We start from the raw sequence: 21,392 nt of genomic DNA, 5'->3' as shown, positions 1-21,392 counted from the left end.
AAGTTGGATTTTGGAAATAAAGAATATGGAACTGTCCTTTGGCTTCTATGTACTTATTAAGTTGTGCTGTTGAACACAACTAAAAGGACCCACAGAAAATACGGACCTTGATATTTTCCTTTTGTGGTGGTGCTCTAAACATTATGTCAGAATGAAGCAAGATCATGTCTGTATCCTTCTTTATTTATTTTACTTTGTAATCACTGGGTGTGCATGAAACTTCACTGTTTCACTGTATGTTTCTTTCCTTTTCTTGTTTTAATGAAAAAAAGAAAAAAACGCAATTTAAATATAACACCCTTGGATGTCCAATGACCATGGCCATCGGGAGGGTGCTTAGGGCTAAACTCTTGCCATCGGTAAACTACACGCAACAAGCCTTCCCAGTTATGCTGGCTGATGAACTTGATAAGCTCTAATCCACAGGGTGTAAGAAAGGGTTTCAACTGCCACCCTACTCAAAAAACACTTTGATCAGACTCAAATTTAGTCTCCTTAATCAAAAACTTGAGTGCATGACTGCCTTGGCACAATATTTTACTAGACGACTGCTGCACTGGAGAATACGATGAAGGCAGTAATAAATTCAATCGTTGAAGGCAAAAACAATCCCTGGTCCATTAACCTTCGAGCTGCAGTGGAATCCCTTCACCTCACTGTGGATATCCGGGCCCCAGATACCACCAACTAGACAGGCATCAAATCGGTCATAAAAAAGCAACTGCAACTCTGCTCATGTGAAATGGACACCAAAGTGCTACATGTGAGAAACCTACACGCTTCCTTAATGGCACCCCAAATAAACCACTCATGCAAACCACACTTTACCAGGCACTATAAGAAAACGTGGTTTAAAACATATTCCTTGAGGAAGTCTGGTGCCACTTCCAATCAAGGAACTGAACCCGTCCTGGAAATCACTTGAAAATATCCGACGTTGCAGACTGTGTGACTACAGAAGGGAACCGCTGGCTCATGTAATATTTTGTTGCCTGGCACTGCATATCGCCCGTTGCACACTCTTGAGGCCTATTTTTCTACAGCATGGCAAGCTCTTGGTTAAGGAGGCTCAGCACCTCTTATCCGCCCTGGAAACAGTGTCGGAGATGGCCAAACTCTGAACATGTATATGCCAAGCCTGTCTGTTGTTAAAGGGCAAGCTGCCAGAGGCCCCCACCCAATGGTCGGCTCTTGCCCAGCCCTGTAGCAAGAGCAGCCGCATGTACCATTGACTCTGCTCCAACTATATCAGCCTTAGGGCACTGGGCGGAGCACTGGAACACTTTGATACCCGCACTTGAGAACGTTGTGCTTAGAAATACCCTGTGTTGCTGCACTGAAAAGTTTCCACCCCTTTAACCGCCACATCATGAATTAACTCATTAAAAAAAAGAATAATCTGTTTACTGCACTGAAAAGTTTTATCTTCTTAATAATTTTTGCAATGAATTAACTTATTTCGAATATGTTTTTATATTGACTATGTTCCTATCTTACGCTGTTTTCGCATTGTAATCATACAGTGAAGTACCTACTACTGTAATCTGCGGATGCAAAACTGTAGAAAGAAAACCACAATGTTTGAATGTAAAATAGTGCTGTATTTGGTACTTTTGAAAAACATTAGAATCAGAAAAACTGTTTCCACAGAAAAACTACAGCTAGACCACCACTTTAGGAAGAAGAGCTTATCAACTCATGCGCTGGACACTTATGTAGACAAATATCTAGAGGTTTAGGCTATGCTCAAAGTCAGCAGTGACAACATGATCATAGCAACATGAAAGAGCATATTAGGTCAATAATACAAACATTAAAAAGGAGATTCTGCAAATGTTAGAGCAGGAGGATTTTGATGTTTTACTTTAATGTTGGTCTCACAGTGCTGATTACATTTGTGAAGTGGAATCCATTTTGGATGCTCCTAGTTGTGGCATAGCACAAGATAGTGGTGAGCAGACTGTGGAAAGTTTACTACCTGGATTACTGTGGCTAGAGGGTGGAAACTCAGATAATGAGGAGGATGTAGAATGGGCTACCTTTGGCAATTCCATCACCTCTGTTAGCAAGTAGTTGCTGATTAGTTCTTTCTGAACACTGCAATTTGGTCGATTGAAGGGTGGGATTGTGGTTTCTGTTAAAGGTGAGGAAGTTTCTAGGCCAGCCCTGCCCTCTGTCTATAATTTCTGTTTTAGAAAGGTCAATGAGAGCGAGGTGCAGAGATCTCGCTTCATTGTGCCCATATTGTGGGTCCTCTTGTTGAGAGCCAGCCGCAGTGCTACCTTCTGTGAGAAACATCATGCTACACAAAGGCAGCGAGCCTGAGAATGACTTGTGAAAAGAATCAAATCAATCCGATTCTTCAGCATGTGTCAGTGGATGCCCACTCTTTGTTATTATTTGCAATCTTTCCAGCCCTTTGAATGAAGCAGCAACTGTATGGCACAAAATATGAATTTCTGCCCAAAAAACGATCTTAATACATTTATTTATCTGTGTATTTTCGGATGGCTGGTTGGTTAAGCAAGATATCACCCCGTAAGGCTTTAGTGCGATGTACAGAATTTTCGAAACCAAGCAGAATCCAAAGTAAGGTGGAGTTAGAACATGTGAGAATGTGGAAAGTGTGCATTAAGAAGCGTACCTCATGCAGTCTGTATCTGTGTTGTTCATAAAGTGCCAGATGCACCAATGAAGCTGCCTCTGGCCGCATGAAGTCCAGTTTTCTACCCACCTAATCAAATGACTCTTCTCGTACGCATCTGCCAAACCCCCACTTTGATATTCACAAGTGTCCTTGCAGTCCTCCCAATCAAATGATTCCCACAGCCCTTCCCAAAGCCCTACACAAGCTCTTATAAACAGCCCCTTGAGCCATCTGCCATACCCTAAATAAAATAATAAACGAGGTGCCTGTAGTTTTACCTGAAGACCCCTACGCTCCCTACTGAGTGCAGTCCTGGAAACCAACACCTTGTGGCTTAGTGTAAGGACATGCACAAGATGGTTAGTTTACATTATCATGTATCCACCCTTCAAATCTAATGTGTTATGGAGGAGCTCTTCAAGAGCTGGTTGTGGACCACTGCTGTAGATGAACAGTAAGCATTGGCTTCAGACTCATATGGAGCTGAGCTCTGGGGTTTCAGGATGGCCCTAGGACAGCATAAAAATTGAGAACTACCTCCTGAGGCATTTACTACGCCTCAGAGCAGAAACAAAGGAGGTGGCATTAAGGGCAGAATTGGGCCTGAGCAACACTGAAGCCTCAATCACCTTAAAACCTGTATTCGGTCTGACTGTGGACCAGCCTGAAGCTGAAAATATATCTAAAAGCACTGCGTTATGTAAGATCTAGAACAGAACTCCCAAAACGACCTTGGCTTAACCATTTTGCTCAAAGGCCAAATAAAATTATATGCACCGCATATTGGGTGAACCATGAGCTAATGAACAGATCCAGCTTAATAACAACTAAAAGGCAATGTCGAGAACAGACCCTGGTCTATCCAACAGAAACGCAAAGCAGCCTGTTACAGTTTTTCAGGATTAATACCCAAATCTCCTTCAAAATGCACATGGACCGTTTCTTTCCGGAAGTAAAAAGGACATTCTGCATTAAGTTTTGGTTGGGAGTACTGCCGGGGTTTGGCTTATACCAAAAAGGGTCTTAAGCCAAGACTTGCTCAGGTGTTTTGTAACTGTGTGACCATGGACATCGATTCACTGAGATGCCATGGGTAGTGGAAGTGACATCACATGCCCTTTGACCTCCACTTTCACTCACACACATATATTTATCTTTATTCACTATTAGTGTAATAAAAAATTGACAGAAAATAAAGAGAGTGGAGCCCCAGCTGCCCCTATGTTCCTCACCACCCCCTTTTGTACCGCTTTGTTCGCCATAAGTTGGCAGGGTATGCTCAGACGTGAGTCCCTTGCTCACTTTGCCACTGGATTCAAGCAAGCCTGGCTGAAGACGGCTGAAATGCCAGAAACCGGTCCTAGGAAGCTTGTTTCCGGTCCAGGGAAGGCATGGCTTGGCAGTTCGGGCTGGACTGTTCCCATGAGGCACAGTGTCGGACTGATTTGCATATGGCCATGTCTGAACTGGGGTGGCAGAGTGGGTTAAAGAACGGTGATGGATCAAACCCAGATCTGTTGACTGGGTGTGAGTGTTTGATTGGTTCTGATGCTCCGTCCATCACCACCCCCTTTTGTACCGCTTTGTTCGACATAAGTTGGCAGGGTATGCTCAGACGTGAGTCCCTTGCTCACTCTGCCACTGGATTCAAGCAAGCCTGGCTGAAGACGGCTGAAATGCCAGAAACCGGTCCTAGGAAGCTTGTTTCCAGTTCAGGGAAGGCATGGCTTGGCAGTTCGGGCTGGACTGTTCCCATGAGGCACAGGGTCAGACTGATTTGCATATGGCCATGTCTGAACTGGGGTGGCAGAGTGGGCTAAAGAACGGTGATGGATCAAACCCAGATCTGTTGACTGGGTGTGAGTGTTTGATTGGTTCTGATGCTCCGTCCATCACCACCCCCTTTTGTACCGCTTTGTTCGCCATAAGTTGGCAGGGTATGCTCAGACGTGAGTCCCTTGCTCACTTTGCCACTGGATTCAAGCAAGCCTGGCTGAAGACGGCTGAAATGCCAGAAACCGGTCCTAGGAAGCTTGTTTCCGGTCCAGGGAAGGCATGGCTTGGCAGTTCGGGCTGGACTGTTCCCATGAGGCACAGGGTCAGATTGATTTGCATATGGCCATGTCTGAACTGGGGTGGCAGAGTGGGCTAAAGAACGGTGATGGATCAAACCCAGATCTGTTGACTGGGTGTGAGTGTTTGATTGGTTCTGATGCTCCGTCCATCACCACCCCCTTTTGTACCGCTTTGTTCGCCATAAGTTGGCAGGGTATGCTCAGACGTGAGTCCCTTGCTCACTTTGCCATTGGATTCAAGCAAGCCTGGCTGAAGACGGCTGAAATGCCAGAAACCGGTCCTAGGAAGCTTGTTTCCGGTCCAGGGAAGGCATGGCTTGGCAGTTCGGGCTGGACTGTTCCCATGAGGCACAGGGTCAGACTGATTTGCATTTGGCCATGTCTGAACTGGGGTGGCAGAGTGGGCTAACGAACGGTGATGGATCAAACCCAGATCTGTTGACTGGGTGTGAGTGTTTGATTGGTTCTGATGCTCCGTCCATCACCACCCCCTTTTGTACCGCCCCTATGTTCCTGGCAATAAATTTGACACCTCTGAGTCCAGGGGTGGCAAAGGGCAAGCCAGAGTTCGCAATTGCGACCCCTGGCGACCCCTGAATGATGTCTATCTGTGTGACATGTGGTGAGGAAATTGTGCTCCACTTCATTTGTTTGTGTGCTAAAACGATTTAGGCAAGAATGCCGTTTCTTCGACCATTGGTCAAGAAACACAAAAGCAGGCATTGTAAGGAGGCTGTGTCTCTGTGTAATCTGTCGAATTCAGATGCCTTCTTCAGGCCGCTAGCCGCCTGCATTATTTCAACTTAGAACCTTACTATACCCGGTTATCTCTTAACCTCAACATCATCTCCTACGCCGACGACACCCAACTGATCCTCTCCCTCACCAGAGACCCCGCCACCGCCAGAACGAGCCTACACGAAGGGATGAAGGACGTCGCCGAGTGGATGCAGAACAGCCGCCTGAAACTGAACTCAGACAAGACGGAAGTCCTCATCCTGGGACCATCACCCTCCGCCTGGGATGACTCCTGGTAGCCCCCAGCCCTGGGCACCGCCCCCAAGCCAACAGACCACGCACGCAACCTGGGCTTCATCCTGGACTCCTCCCTCTCGATGACCAGACAAGTCAACGCCGTCTCCTCATCATGCTTTCACACCCTTCGCATGCTTCGCAAGATCTTCCGATGGATCCCGACGGAAACCAGGAAGACGGTCACCCAAGCCCTCGTCACCAGCCGACTGGACTACGGAAACACCCTCTACGCCGGAACCACAGCCAAGCTACAGAAAAGACTCCAACGCATCCAGAACGCCTCCGCCCGACTCATCCTGGACATCCCCCGATGCAGCCACATCTCCGGCCACCTGAGGGACCTGCACTGGCTCCCCATCAACAAGAGGATCACATTCAGGCTCCTCACCCACGCACACAAGTCTCTCCATGACCTGGGCCCCAAGTACCTCAACGACCGCCTGACCTTCTACACGCCCACCCGCCAGCTACGGTCTACCAGCCTCGCCCTCGCCACCGTACCACGCATCCGAAGAGCCACCGCCGGAGGCAGATCCTTCTCCTACCTGGCGGCCAAGACATGGAACTCCCTCCCCATCCACCTTCGGCTGACCCAGGACCACCTCGCCTTCAGGAGACAACTCAAGACCTGGTTGTTCGAGCAGTAGCGGACCCCTTCCCCCAAGCGCCTTGAGACCCTTCCGGGTGAGTAGCGCGCTATACAAGTGTTATGATTGATTGATTGATTGATTAAGACCTTAGCCACAAACTTAAAAAAAGATTAAAATTGGTTTGCTTTTCACTACTTTTGATGAACTGGAAGGAGAAGGTTTGCGTAGTTGAGACTTTGATTAAATAGCCTAGAACACTGATGTGCGTTTTTCTGGGTACGGTTTTGCTTGTTTGTAGCCGAAACATATTTAGTTAACAGTAATTTCTGACTTACATTTCGCTCCTAGAACAACACAGAAAGCAGTTCATTAAATGGGTATGCTCACTTCAGGTCAGACGAGCTCAAAACTCTCAAGCTATACTTTTCAGTTATGGATAGTGAACACTGCACACCTTTTGCTCATCATATTGACAGCGGAAGTTTTTGGTATCGAAGAAAAGCGTACATTTTTGATATTGAAGAAAATAAAGAAAGTAGAGCAAAATAAGTCATGCTATGTTGAAGATGCTGCTTTTGCTGACAAAACCCAGAAGAGATTCTCAACAACCTAAACACAGTAAAAATTTAAAACGCTACCAAAAAGAAAACAATGGATCATAAAATCTATTGTCATAGGCCCATCAGCAGCATAATTGACCCTGAATACTGATTGAAAGTTGTATGGTTTTTAACTTCCTATGGAACATTAGAACTCTTTCCTGTGACAGGGTCTTGGAGCAGTGTAATTTTCTCTCTACCCTTACACGTCATAAATATGCAATATATATGTGCACTTAGCACTACATACTTGTAATGTTAATGTAAAGTGTTGCACTTGAACTCAGTACTGAAGTACATTTACTGTAGAACTAGGAATGATATACACTGTATGCCTTAATATTATTAAAATGGTATGTATTCCTTAGAGACTTGATAAAAACCATCCTCACATTATTAAAATGTACTTACTTTAGAATGAAAATGATTTATGTAAATCTGAGCTCTAATGTTTTATATTTGAATCTAGAATGTAGTTCGCAATTGCATTTATGTTTATGTACTTAGGTTAGATTACCAATACCTATACTGTAACGTGAATCTGATTATTAATTTTATGTGCTGACATTTCTTATTTTGTTTGTAGTTGTTTGTGCACATGCATACTAAATGTGTACCATTGAATTAACATGTTAAGATAACATGAGTATGTCTGTATTTCTTTCTACATAAAATACTGGTTTTTCATTTCTACTTACGTGACTTTTCCCTTCAGGTGCGTTCGCATGGTTTGTTAGTTTGGAATAGATGTAACTCTGTATTAGCGAAAGAGAGCCTTAAAATAAGACCTTGAAAAAGAACATGGAAAGCCAGACCATTAACTGACAGTGTCTATTCAATAATTTTGCAAGGAGCTGCAGGTGACCAAGGACGATGTTGTTCCCTGGACTGACCTTGAAGAATCTGTTAATGTTGCAACTCACAACATGAAAAAGGAAAGGACAATGGAGCCCCTGATGGTGGGATCAATGGGTGTTCCCCAAAGATTTGTATTGTATTAACTAGTGTTCTCACATGTTGATGTTGGCCACTTTGTCTTGGCCTATGAGAGGTACAGACATCCATGCTCCCCCCTTTGATTCTTTGCTTAGTATGGTTTAGGCTAGCACTTATTTCCTATCCCTGGAAGACTTGTGACCTTTCTTCTGAAATGCTGACACCTTCCCACAACTTCCCCCATTTTTCTCTTGTTCTGCAATTTCCCCACCTTTTGAGATCCTCTTAGGCTTAGCCATCCTCTTTAATTTGGACTTTAAATTAGATGATTTCAGACATTACTCATGTTTAAGAGAGAAGACTGAAGACTCTTTACTGAGCATCAGATTCTGCTGTTAATTCTTTGTGTTGCTGTGACTGAACTTCTTGTTTGTCTCATACTGATGTGCCTGAACTTCTTCAGGAGGTTTGGCTATCCAGTTGTTTTTTTGTACTTTTACAGCATGGTATTGATATTGATTTACATTAACCTGACTGCTAACTTGTAATATAGCCTTATAGCCCGCCGTAGCGGGTTATACCGGCTATTAAAGGCCCGCTCCTGCGTTAAAGGCCCGAGTCGAAGGCGAGGGACTTTAACAAGGGACGGGACTTTAATAGCCGGTATAGCCCTGCTACGAAGGGCTATAAGGCTATTAGAACATTCTGCCACTAGAGGGCAGAAAGTTCAAACAAATAAAACAAAGGCTTCTCAAAGCTCAAGGAGATTTAAATCCCCTCGAGCACCGAGAGGCCTTTGTAAAACATTGGAATGTTGCTCTGCGGGCCTTTACCGGCCCGTAGAAGCAGGGAGCACTCCATTGTCTTCAATGGAGCTCCCAACATTCCAATGTTCTAATGCAACTTATTGACTTTATTTACTGAATCCTGGTCCTTATTGTGTAGCCAAACGGGTTGCACTGTTAATTGAATGTGTTTGCCCAAGTGCTAACTCCCATCACCTCTCAGCCACACAAAAAGACCCATCGGATAACCAATGGTAAGAGGTTGGACCCAGTGCTGGATGAATCTCAATGGACAATTTCTCTCACATGGAAATGGCAATCCAGTGGACAAGTTGGAAAAGCCTTCCTCTTTTAACACCTGGGTTTTGTAACTGCATGATATTTTTGTCTCAAAAAGTTCTCAAAACACTCAAGATCAGTAACGGAAGTGCTAAATAAAACATTTGCTAACTTCACAACTTTATAAGCCAAACAGGCGATCTTAATCTGTGGCCGAGAGTTATGAGGGGTTGCTTCACACCAATTAGTGGGTGTTTTTTACTGCCAAATCAATGGATGGCAGTCCTAATTTTCTTGCTTGCATTAGAGCCCATGGTGCCCTTACTATAGCACTTCAGAGCAGTGGTGTAAAACATTGATTTTTGCCACACCTAGATTGCAGCACATAGTATTGTCATGGTACATGTGGTAATACACATACAACATTTCCCACGTCTATCCTCATCAATACGAGATCTAGATTACGGTCGAGGAGTCTCACTTGGAAAAATACATGATTTGTTTAGGTGGACATGATTTAAGCTGAAATTGAGCTGCTTAAATCATCTGGTTAATATTTATTGTCAGACTCAATCAGGAGTCCAGGATAAAACTCCAATGACACAATCCTGTTCAGGGAACAAAAAGGACATATTACACAATGCAATGATTTTTCGAAAATATAAATTATACATTGTGTATTTCTCCTGCATGGAAACATAGTGTGACACATGTAGAAACAGATAAGGACTCCTAGCTCCTTCACCACTAGGTACTTTTCCAATCTAAGTGAGTAAATGGAGAGGCAAGCACTGGCAAAGCCAATTGGTCTCGCCAATGCAAGATCCATTGCCTTTGTCAACGTTTTTTAGACATGTTGCACAGCAACGTGAGCTGCTGTGCAACATGGCTTGAAGTCAGGGAAAAAGCGCCAGTGTTGACCTTGTTATTACACCTTTTTTTAAAGCCATGCTGGACAGCAGCCCGTCCTGTTATAGAATATATAAAAATAAAGTGAGGGGGAGCAACATGAGAGAGGTGAAGTAGAGGAGGGTGGGAGCAGCAACATTGTGTGAGGGGGAAAAACAACAGGAGGTTGGTGCAGGGAGGAGGGAAGAAGCACCAGATGGGGCAGCAACACGGAGAATGGATAGGTGGGAGAGGAAAGAAGAAATACTTCCTCCATTACCATGCGAGCAGCAGATGGGGTCTAATTAAGTTCAGTCAATCTCCTCTTGGTACAAGTTCCACAGAAAGAAACAGAAGTGATACTTGGCCTGGCCTGGCCGATTTGGAGGCAGGAAAAATGAGTGCACGTGCACTGTTGCAGGCTCGACCTAAAAAGTGGGTCATTGTGTTTCTCTGTCATGTCTGAGATCTGAGCATCTTCCGGATTAAATCAAACAGACATGTTGGAACCATTTATAGATGCAAATTAGATCTTTGTGCTCATTGAGATTTTTTTTAGATCTATCCACTGAAAACAGCCTTTTCACAGTGGAGGGAGCTGCAAGTATTTATTCGCTGTAGCATCGCAGTGTGCATATTAAGTGTAGGTGTACGTATTTTGATAGAAGATATGAATACTATGATAGCAGTCTTAAATAATTGAGCACGTAAGAATACTGAAAGTCTTTCTGCTTTCAGCTGCTTACCTCTATAAAGTCATGGATCTCGTCATGATTTGTAATATTCTCATAATGTACAGTTGGAGGTACGGTTTTCCCTACAAATTGGCTGTACCATAAGGGGTTGGAGTACATAATTTTGCAATCCAGTATAGTGTCATGAACTAACAGTTGTGCACAGTGGCATTGAGGTTTGAAAGTACTTTTATTGAGTGTGTATTGAAATATTTTTTGCAGAAAATGACTTTCATCGAAAGCATTTGCTCACCAATTTATTATGTACACTCAATTTACGTAGTGCTGGAACAACAATATTACTATTGGGATATTCTAGTTGTCAATATATGTGAAGTTTGGGTCAGGAAGAATAGCAATTAAAGTATTTGCTTGTGCTGGATGCATTTCAATTCTCACATGTTTTAGACATCTCAAGTGAATGGCTTGGGCTCCGGTTTCTCTGCTTGGCGCAGGGGTAGACTGCCGGCGCGTGTTCGATTACGGACAGGACACCAAATACGGAGGTGTCATTTGCTGAGAAGACCGTAGAAGCCAGCGCTATCACCTAGTTAGGTTTCCACTAGATCTGGCGGGACTAGGTGCTCGCACATAAGAATAGTGGTAGGTAGGAACCCTTCCACTTGACCACTATGTGTAGATAGTTTTTTAGGTCCTGATGAAATGCACAGTATCATTTTGAACACACTGCGTGAAACATGTCGACCAGAAGTTTAGAATAGAGCATTGCTCCCCTGGACCATCGAGCCAGCGAGCAGCCTCTCTTTTGTATTTTAATACGGTGGATTACCACTCCATTAAACTTCTCCTGTGGACTATCCAACCTTTTTTAAACCACTCACTCACATCTACACGTATCCCCAGGGCCCTCACACCCATGGCACCATATGGCAGGAACAGAAGATCTCTGCTAAAGAGCCCCTTTATGGGTGCCCGTTGGGTATTGCACCGCCGACCCGACCAGGAGTGAGTCCATATGATGAAGCATGACACCTAGCTTGCTGGGTGTATGAGGGCTCTAGTTCCGCTTAGGAGGATTCCCCTCCTATTTGTCTCCACTCACGTTGGTTCATCCTCCTCTATTGGAGAACTGCGTACCCTCCTTTGTTCCACATGGCTTGGGCTCCAACCTTCTCTGTAAAGTGTAACTAGTTTAAAATAATCGGAGCAGTAACCCGGCATTCAGGGAAAGTTGCACAATTTAGAAGATGAACTCACTAAGTCTGGATTCATACTTATTGCCGCTGTTAAATATTGTATCCATAGTATTATTTCACTGTGGCCTGTTAGCGGATGTCTTTCATTGCTGACTTTTCTTCAACTTTAACCTTTCTTCTACAGTACAATCAGACATGACCAACTATGCTTCTCACAGTATAGAGATGAGTTTGTTGTTATACATGTGTTATTGCACATTGAACTATGCTTCCTGTTATAAGCAGATGTAGTCATATAAGTAGAAAATGTATATTACACCAAAAGAGACACGTGCATATCAGACAATGTCATAATTGCTACTTCTATATACATTTAGGTGCATATATAGAAGCGTTTATTCCTGCTACTAGAACTCTAAAAAATGACATGAAACAATGTGCATGCCTCTACACAAAATATCTGTGCACACAAGACCATGCTTAATATTCTGTACACATATGGGTATAGATCATGTGCATATTTGTATGTCTAAGTTAATTTCAGTTTTTATGCTTGCAAAAAATCCTCATGTCATCCCTCCTCTCTCTGACTCATCCCAAAACTTTCTGACTACTTTGAACCCTCAAACAGCCTTATCAAACTTCCCCTTCTTTTTGTACCCATGTCACCCAACTAGAAGGCATACATCAATACTTACAAAAAATAATTTACTACTTCCCCTTGCAAATCCACTCCTGCATTCTATCTCTATCCTAAACTCTGCTAAACACACAAAACATCAAGACCACAAACCTAACACAACTATTGCAGAAAGCAACAACAAAAAAGTAATCTAGTTACTATTCACCTCGAATTTTGGGTTCAGGAGTAGTGTGCTACTTGCTGCAAAGCACCTCAAGGCCAGGTCAGGGACAATAAGTGCTTTATAAATACAATTTTCAATTAAAATAGAGAATAATCAACACAAATATCTAGTTATGGGTAGAATTAGGTACTTTACCAGTACTCTTTTTGTCACATTCGTGCATTTTGTGAGTTTGAAAACGGACTTCTTATTCATCTTTAGCTACAGGATGTTAATGTGCTCCACTCCTTCTGTCAAAATACAATGTGTGCAGACTCATTCTTTCTGTGAATGAATATCAATAGCCTTCTCTAGGCATTTCTGTTTCTAATGATTTAGTAAAGCAGAAGATAAACATATCAAAATAATATTCTCAGTAATTATAGTAAAATACACAAGAATAAACCTGAAAATGATGCACACTATTTCCAGGAGCTCACTTCAAATTTGAGATCTCTTATAATTATATACCCTCGAAAGAAAGTAGGGGAATGGGATGCGGGTAAATAAACTCAGAAGGTGGGGATGGGCATGGGAGAGAGGGCAATTGAGGCATTGCATATGGACATTCCATTACATTGTAAGGAAGGATCTCCCTGAAAAGAAGATCGGTCCGGGAGAGAAACAAGCAATTGGGTTCAATGAAATAACTATAAAAAGTGAAAGGTATAAGTAATAGAAATACACCGTTTGCCAGTACAAGCTGAAATTATCACAGATAAAAGGATACATATTTCACCACCTTGATTGTCAGTTTCCATACAGTTTGGGAAAGAAAGGCCAATTATGTGAAACCTTGCTGGTACGCTTTTAAAGAACAAGGTCTACATCGAATGTATGATGATGGTTCTTTATTTATGGCAAATATAGACTCATCCAAAGTCATAGCTACATACAGTGGAAGATGCTTTTATAGGCTGAAATTAGGAATTGGGAGAAACAGCTTTTTTCTTGATAATTAAAATAAACTTAGACTGCTACATACTGGTTTATTAATGCCAAAGTGGTTGTTAAGTACTACACAATCTAGGACTTGGTGTCTGGTTGTCTTAATAAACCCTATTGGTCATAGGCAGCATTTATACAGAAATCTATGTTGTATAGAAGGAACAAACTATGAAGTACTTTCATGTATATGTTATTAAATGCAGCATAGAGAAGACAACACTAATTCTAGAAAGATTCCACTAGATAAGATTAGTGTTGTTTCCCATGAAATGTTTGAAATCAGGCCTGGCCAAAAACAGTCCAAAGCATTGGCTACTTCCTCAAGCCTTAAGAATAGTAAAGTATTTTTCTGACCAATACAAGTAGGTTTGTCATAAGCAGCATTGCTGTTTCACACCTTTTGCAAATGTAAGTGAATGACTGAGATAACTAAGTGTAATTAACTATATACAGCAACACTTGGGGATTTAAGCTTAGAACTTTAAAAAGAAAAATGTCTGTTCCTGGGATCCATTAAAGTCAATAGATGGTGAAAAAATTGCCTTTATAAAAGTCTATCTACAAAAGTCTTCAGAGAGACAGGGCTCTGGAATTAAGTTGACCTTGGAAGCAACTAGCTATCAATTGTCTAAAACATGCTTATGCGACAATTCAGTCCTAATTCATCATTTAAACATGTCTTGTAAGCAGAAAACGGGCATTTAGTATGTTTAAAGAAGTGACATTCTCATTTCGGGCTACTAGTTGTTTTCGCTAAAGCTATTTCAAAGTAGATCGCACCAAGTGAGATCTTGTGTCAAATGTGTCGAAGGAAGGGTGCCAACTGTAGATGTGACCAGCAGAGCCTGCGTATATGTCATTTGATGCTGGAAAAATGCGACTCCTATTCCAGACTCTCATTTGGGAAAGAGAATCTGCATTTTTGTGTCTGGTTTAGAACTGATAAACCACCAGTGAAAGTCGTGAGATGTGTATTGATACAGAATGTTTTTCGGTGGAAGCACAAGACCTTCCAGAAAACCAAAGTGTGCATCGCTCCAATTAATTAATCCACACTTCAAATAACTTCTGAGAAATAAATAATCCGCCTATTTTATGGCCAAAGGAAATGCAAATTCTAGAGTCAAGATTCACCTTCACAGCCATTAATATTTAGTTTTCTTGGAGGCAGCCCTCTGGTGGATCTTTCCACTCCTAACTAGTGGTTGTTGGGAAGCTGCAACTCCGGGCAGCTTCTGCCTGCTGCTCTTGATTGAGCCACAAAAAATATAATTTCTGGGTTGTAAGCCACCTCTGCAGCTACATGGAGAACCTGTAGACTAATGCTTGTTCGGTAGCTTGGAGTAGGATGCTGGACTCTGCCTGGCTTGATCTCTCAGAGGACTGAAGAATTACAAACTACCCACTTAAGATCAGACTACAAGTTTGCTGCAACAAAATGGAGTACCCCGCCAAACCTTGCACATGACATATCCCACGGTTTACTGTGTTTAATAAAGGTTGGTGACTGGCCATCTAGGTCAGTCAGGCAACAGCTCATGAATGGCTTCCGTGTGTCTTTCTTTTATACAGCAACAACATGTGCTGCTGGTCCTCCTCTGACTAGCAAAGTTTGATGGGTCCACACCTCTCACTACTCGTCACTGCTTATTTCTCTTCACACAAGACCCAGCCTCAGCACGCAAACAGCAACAGTGTGCTCGGTTGCCTTCACCAACCAATGATGAGTGCACCCTGCAGCAGATACCACTGGCCGCTCAATTCCCAGATGTCCATCACACTTAAGGGTATATCATGAGTCGCAGCTAGACTGACTCCTGTCTGCTGTTGCTTCAACTCCCACACAAAGAGGAACACTAATTTGACTAAAACAGTGAACTTGCAGACAAGCATCAGTGGGTTAGCAGAGCTGTGTCAAGATGATTCTTGGGTAAGTAGAGGAACTTTGTCAAGTGCTTTCACGAAACACACAACCCTCAGACTGTTTTTCATTTTGACTCATCTGTCATCCTTGGAAAAGAACTTGCATGGAGGAAAAAACAGTAATCTCAGTATCAAAATGGTCACCCTGAGTACTTTTGTTGAGCTAGTCCTGCGAAGTCTATAAAACGTATGGTTCCGGCTGCTCTAATCATTGTTCTAGGCTGGTGTTCTCTCTAGAGCTCCTGGCTGTTCAGGGAAGGAAGATTGTCACTGTGTCACCACGGCTTCACATGCTCTGAGGATCATATCTCAGTTTAGTTTAAAGCAGCATGAAGTGCTGTGTTCTGTAGTAGGGGCAGAGATGACATCTGAATGCCTGGCGTTTGTCTCTCAAAGAAGAACACCAATACCAACCCCCAAAAATTATCATGTGAAGCAGTTTGCATAGAACATTTTGTTTGTATATGCATTAAATACGACAAAGGCTAACAATCTCTACAACTCAACCTAATAAAAGGATACTGGGACCAATAAATAATTAGGCATACAGGTGTTTTTGGACAGAAGCCATCAGCACGACTTTGTGAAGCTGTGCTGTTCTGCCCTTATATATTTTTTCCAACTAACTTAGTTGTTCCTCAGTGAAAATGAAAATCAGCAAGAGTTTAGGAAGTGTTTTTACTTTTACTGTTATTAGACATCAGAGCTCGGCACTGATGTTGAGGGGGTACTCAAATAGCATCCTCCTTTAAAACGGCTATTACGGTCCCCTCCACCGTCCTAGGCTATAGCTGAAAGTATCATTTTACATCTATAATTGCAGTGGAGGTATTGCCTAACTTCTTGCATCAGGCAAAGTCAGTGTAGCCACTTGCAACTGGGGATCTTTTACCTTCATAATGTCTGGGACATACATTGAAGGTGTGTGTGTATTCTCGCATGTGGGTTCATAATCGTGTGTCTGGTTTCAAGTATGCCGTCGTGTGACAGATGGAGTTTGGTTTTCTCAAGGTGGTGATTTACTTCGTGTGAGGCTGTTAGTACCCCCCTCAGGCCAATTCAATATAGTTTTTAAGATTTGGATCTCTATTGAGGTCCACATAAAAATACACACAATTATTGCATAATAAGTATGTTAAGATACAAATTCAGATCATTTCACCAGTAAGAAGAATCCAATACAAAAACGGAAGACATATTGGAATTAAAGTAGAATCACTTCAATTAATTTAAAAAATCCTTAAATAACAATAATTATAACTATGTAAAAGCATCAATTTTTGTGGCATTTGGTCCATAAAAGGATAATAAGACCCTTCATATCCAGTGCTAAGTTCTCCCTTCGGCAGCAAAGAAAAATGCCCACAAGCAAATTGGTGCAAGCAATGGCACAGAATAGGAAGATATAGGTAAGAATATTAAAAAATATAACAGAAAACAAACTACAACATAGTTAAATCCATTACCGCCACAAGTAAATCGAATTAAATACATATGCAATTTGTAAATATTAAAATACTGTACAAAAGCAGCTTCATAATCAGTCCTGTTTTAAATAAAGTGCATCATATAGCAGCAGAAGTTTAATAACCAAAAGGAATTCTAAGGAAAAAACTAACGCATCTATAACAAACCATTCATTATCCCTTAACAGCAAAAGTTAAAAAGCAGAAATATATCAGTTTTGTACAAAAAGCAATTAAGAAGCAGCAAAATCATGTGCACAATTTGATCCAAAGAGTGGAAAACTCCATCAGCCTACAAAATACAAGGCCCAGAACTTAAGAACATAATCGTGAGGGGCGCCATGAAACTCATAAGTAATAAGCCTAATCATAAAGATGCCAAAATGCCAAAGAAATAGCAGGTATCATATTAAGTGATCGTAAATCACAGATAAAGTATGTACAACTAGGGTGAGACCTACTTAAGTAGAAAATAGTGAAGATTAAAATATATTCATCAACTCCTTAAAAAAGTTAAATAATTTTGTACACACTATTTCATTCTTTGGATAAAGGAGAAGTTCGCGAGCTGATGAAACATTTTTGTTGTTGTTTTGTATAAACAATTGTTGTAACCACCGATAGCAAAACAGTAACAGAGGTGGGCAAACAAACAAAATATGATAAAAATTCTGAGTGCCCAGATTACATATGTTACAATTTGTTCCAATTTTCGTAGTTGGGGACCAGTTAGCTGTTAAATCATATAATGGCAAAAGATTCATGCAACATAAAGTAATCCAACGACGAATACCGTGATCTAAATTCCAAGATAGGTATCTCTCGAGAACTCTCGGGGTACTCGAATTAGCTATTAACTTCAGTCTTTCCCCTAATCTGCAATACTTGACATCTCACTGATAGCTAATCGTACAACTTGTAGTTTTAAAAAAAGATTTAAATTCTAAAAGCGAAAGAGAAAGCACTGAATCTTCCTGTACACTGAAATAGTTCAGTGCCAACGTGAAGTCGCAGGAAAAGGAATATTTGTAGATTTTTCCTCCAAAAATATCTTGACACATAGCGCCCCTTAATGTGTACTACTCACTGTTCTTAAACTGATATCCCCAACTTAATACCCTGGCTAAGCATTGAGTAAATGAACTTACCAATTAAATTCCCTTCTAATAGCGGATATCAGAACCAGAGTATTAAAATTACATAGTTTGCGTAAAACCTGATCTTTAGTCTTGTCTAGGATACTCCAGTCTTTTACTGGGATAGATTCAATATCGTATAAAAAAGTAGGGGGGATTTTATTTTAAAAACTGTGAGCAAATGTAAGAAATGCCTTCAACCCATTGTGCAATAGAATATACCTAAGCCATTTGCATGTGATTTACAAGAACTATGTTCAATATGTGGCTTATTCTTTGTATTACCCGCTATTGCTTTCCCGAACTAGAGATAGAAATCTACAATCTCAAGCTTTTCGGAGCCAACTCTAGAGTTAACATTACACAATTTTCTGCTCCTGCTACTTTTTATAATCAGAAATTGCTTTTAAAAACATTGATCTTCAGAAACTGTGCCATTGTATATTTCTGGAGTGATGTCAGCTTTTTGTTCTGCTCATTAGGAGTTAGGTCCATAATTGCAGTATCATTTGCGTACATGAGACATGCAAAAGCGCGGACGCCTATTTTTGGTGCGTCTCCTTCTAAGGGAGGAAAGCATATAGGTAAGTCAGATACATACAGAGAGAAGAGTAGCGGGGCTAGTAGACAGCCTTGCTTGAGGCCATTTACTGTGGGTATTACTGTTGATAGGCCCTGATTTCCCCCTATTAGCACCTAACACCATGTTCACGAATGCAGGGCAATAATTAATGATAACAGCGGGGAGGCACCTCCATTTTTTTCAATTTTTTCCACAGTAGTGGCTGATCTACCTTATCATAGGTTTTTGAGAAATCTATAAATGCCACATAAACATTGGACTTATGAAATAAATAGTACTTCTCCTCTATTAATTTCGGCATACTGATCTTATCCAGGGTGGAATGATTTTTCCAGAAACCTGCTTGTTCTATGGGGAGAATTTTCTCTTCCACCGCCCAGTCAGTAAGATGATCAAGAATACTGCGAGCAAATATTTTCCCCACTGCATCTAATAAAGCTATATGCCGGTAGTTGCCTGGCTGGTATCTATGACCCTTTTTATATAGTGGAATTAGAATACTACCGGACCATGACGGGGTGTCTTCCCTTGCAAGTAACAGCAGTTGAACAGAAGAATAAGGTACATAGCCCACAAAAAAGGCTCTTTTTTGATAATTGTCAGACCCATTGCTCCTGAGGCTCTCATTTTTTTAATAAGTCCCGGAGGTTAGTAGTCTGATCAACATGTCCCTACAGACCGCTACAGTTCCTCTAGCTTGGAAGCAGGCCAAACGTTTGCCTCTGCTGAAAAAACCTTCCTTGGACCCATCCATTCCGGCTAGCTATCGCCCTATTTCTCTCCTCCCGGCCGTTGCGAAAGTCTGTGAGAAAACTGTTAACAAACAGCTTATCAACTATGTTGAAGGTTCTGGCCTGCTCAATTCAGCCCAATCGGGCTTCAGAGCCTCATATAGTACAGAGACGGCCCTTGTCAAAATCTCTGAAGCAATCCAGGAGTGTTTGGCTGCTGGGCAGAGTGGCTCTGATTTTATTAGACCTCTCTGCGGCCTTTGATACTGTGCCTCACTCCTTGCTACTGGCCCGCCTCTCAGATATCGGTATCTCTGTGTCTGCTTGGAACTGGCTTAAATCATTCCTTGAAGACTGATCGCAGCAAGTCTGGCTGCTCCTGTCTTCATCTGCCCCTCAAAGTGTGACTACAGGAGTGTGCCTCAGGGCTCCACCTTGAACCCACTCCTCTTTAATATATATATCACCCCGCTAATTCATCTGGCAGAGGAGCTGGGCGCCAAGGTCATCGCATTTGCTGATGATACCCAGCTCCACTTTACATGGAACAAAAATGACTCATCCCCTGCTCGAGCTAGAACTTGCTTTATGGCCATTTTTCAATGGCTCCTCTCTGCGCAGCTCAAGTGCAATGAGGACAAATCAGAGATCCTCTTGTTTGAGACCTTTCCTCCTCAGTTTAGGGAATCGCTCTGGCCGGTTGACTATCCAATGCCCAATTCCACAGGCAAGCCTACCAAAAACCTCGGAATTTGGTTCAACGAAGATCTCCGGTTCTCCACACAGATCAAGAAGTTAGCGGGCAGTGTTTCAGCACCCGTAAATCACTCTGGAAATTTCTCCCCCTCCTCCCTAGGGCAGCGAAGGAAATGGTTACCTGTGCCTTGATCCTTTCTCGCATTGTTTACGCGAATACTTTGTACATTGGCGTGCGAGGGTACCAGCTGAAGAGACGGCATGTAGTTCAGAATGCTGCAGCAAGGTCTCTACTTAACATTCCGGGGAGATCCAGTATAAAGCAACACCTGCACGTCTTCACTGGCTTCCCGTGGCTGAAAGAGTAAAATTTAAAGCCCTCACCTTGGCCCATTCAGCCCTGAATGGACTTGGCCCTGTATACCTCAGGAAACATTTTAAGTTCTATGTACCCATGAGACAGTTGCGCTCAGTGGCGCAGCTTCTGGCAGTCATCCTGCGCTTTCACCTTACGAGAATGGGTAGCAGCTCACTGGCTAACAAGGCAGCAGTGGCTTGGAATTCACTTCCTCTGGACCTTCGTGGCATTTCAGGACCCGAAGCTCTTCAGGAAACGTCTAAAAACTCTGCTTTTTATCTAATGATCCGTCGATTCTCAGTTCCCATTTGGTGCTGCGCCGGAACACTCTTCGGGTGTATGTGTGTGCTATAAATGTCAATAACATAACATAACAACTTCGCCCTTTGAGGTCGCTTAGCTAGATTCAGAGATATTAGGGGAATTAGTTAATAAAGCGGCAGAGCAAGAAGAATTAGAGTTTGCAGAATAGAGTTCTGCAAGATCAGATTTCCATTCTTCTTCTTTTATAGGAATTGGAAGAGATTTTACTCTGGTGCCACAATAATTTCCCAAGACCTTTTGGCATTGTTTTTTGAGGCCGCCTCTTTTAACTGAACCCATTCATGAGCTTCCTTTTTTTGTCTTAGAGAGCGTTTTTTCCTCTGTCTTTTTCTCTTTAATAGATTTATGAGTTTACTTTGTTCGAGGGGAAAATTCAGGAACTGGGCCCTCACTAATTTATTTATTTCCCTATTTCTATAAAGTAATGGATTACAGGCTCTGTTTAATGGATATGTGAATAGATTTACTTGACGTAACCAAGGTACTGATATTACGGCCAAGGGCTTCCAACGGATCAGCTTGGGGAGGATGTTGTTCTCCCACTACTATATGCTGCTGATCGCCTATTAAAAAATTCTGCTGTTTGCTTTATCAAAACCTACAGATTTATCCTTACAATTTCAAGAGCCCACCTTATCACAAGTCATATCGATTTTA

Source organism: Triturus cristatus, chromosome 1_2 (assembly GCF_964204655.1).
Source record: "Triturus cristatus chromosome 1_2, aTriCri1.1, whole genome shotgun sequence".
Lineage (NCBI taxonomy): Eukaryota > Metazoa > Chordata > Amphibia > Caudata > Salamandridae > Triturus > Triturus cristatus.
The sequence above is the reverse complement of the archived record's forward strand: the minus strand, read 5'-3'. Positions refer to the sequence as shown.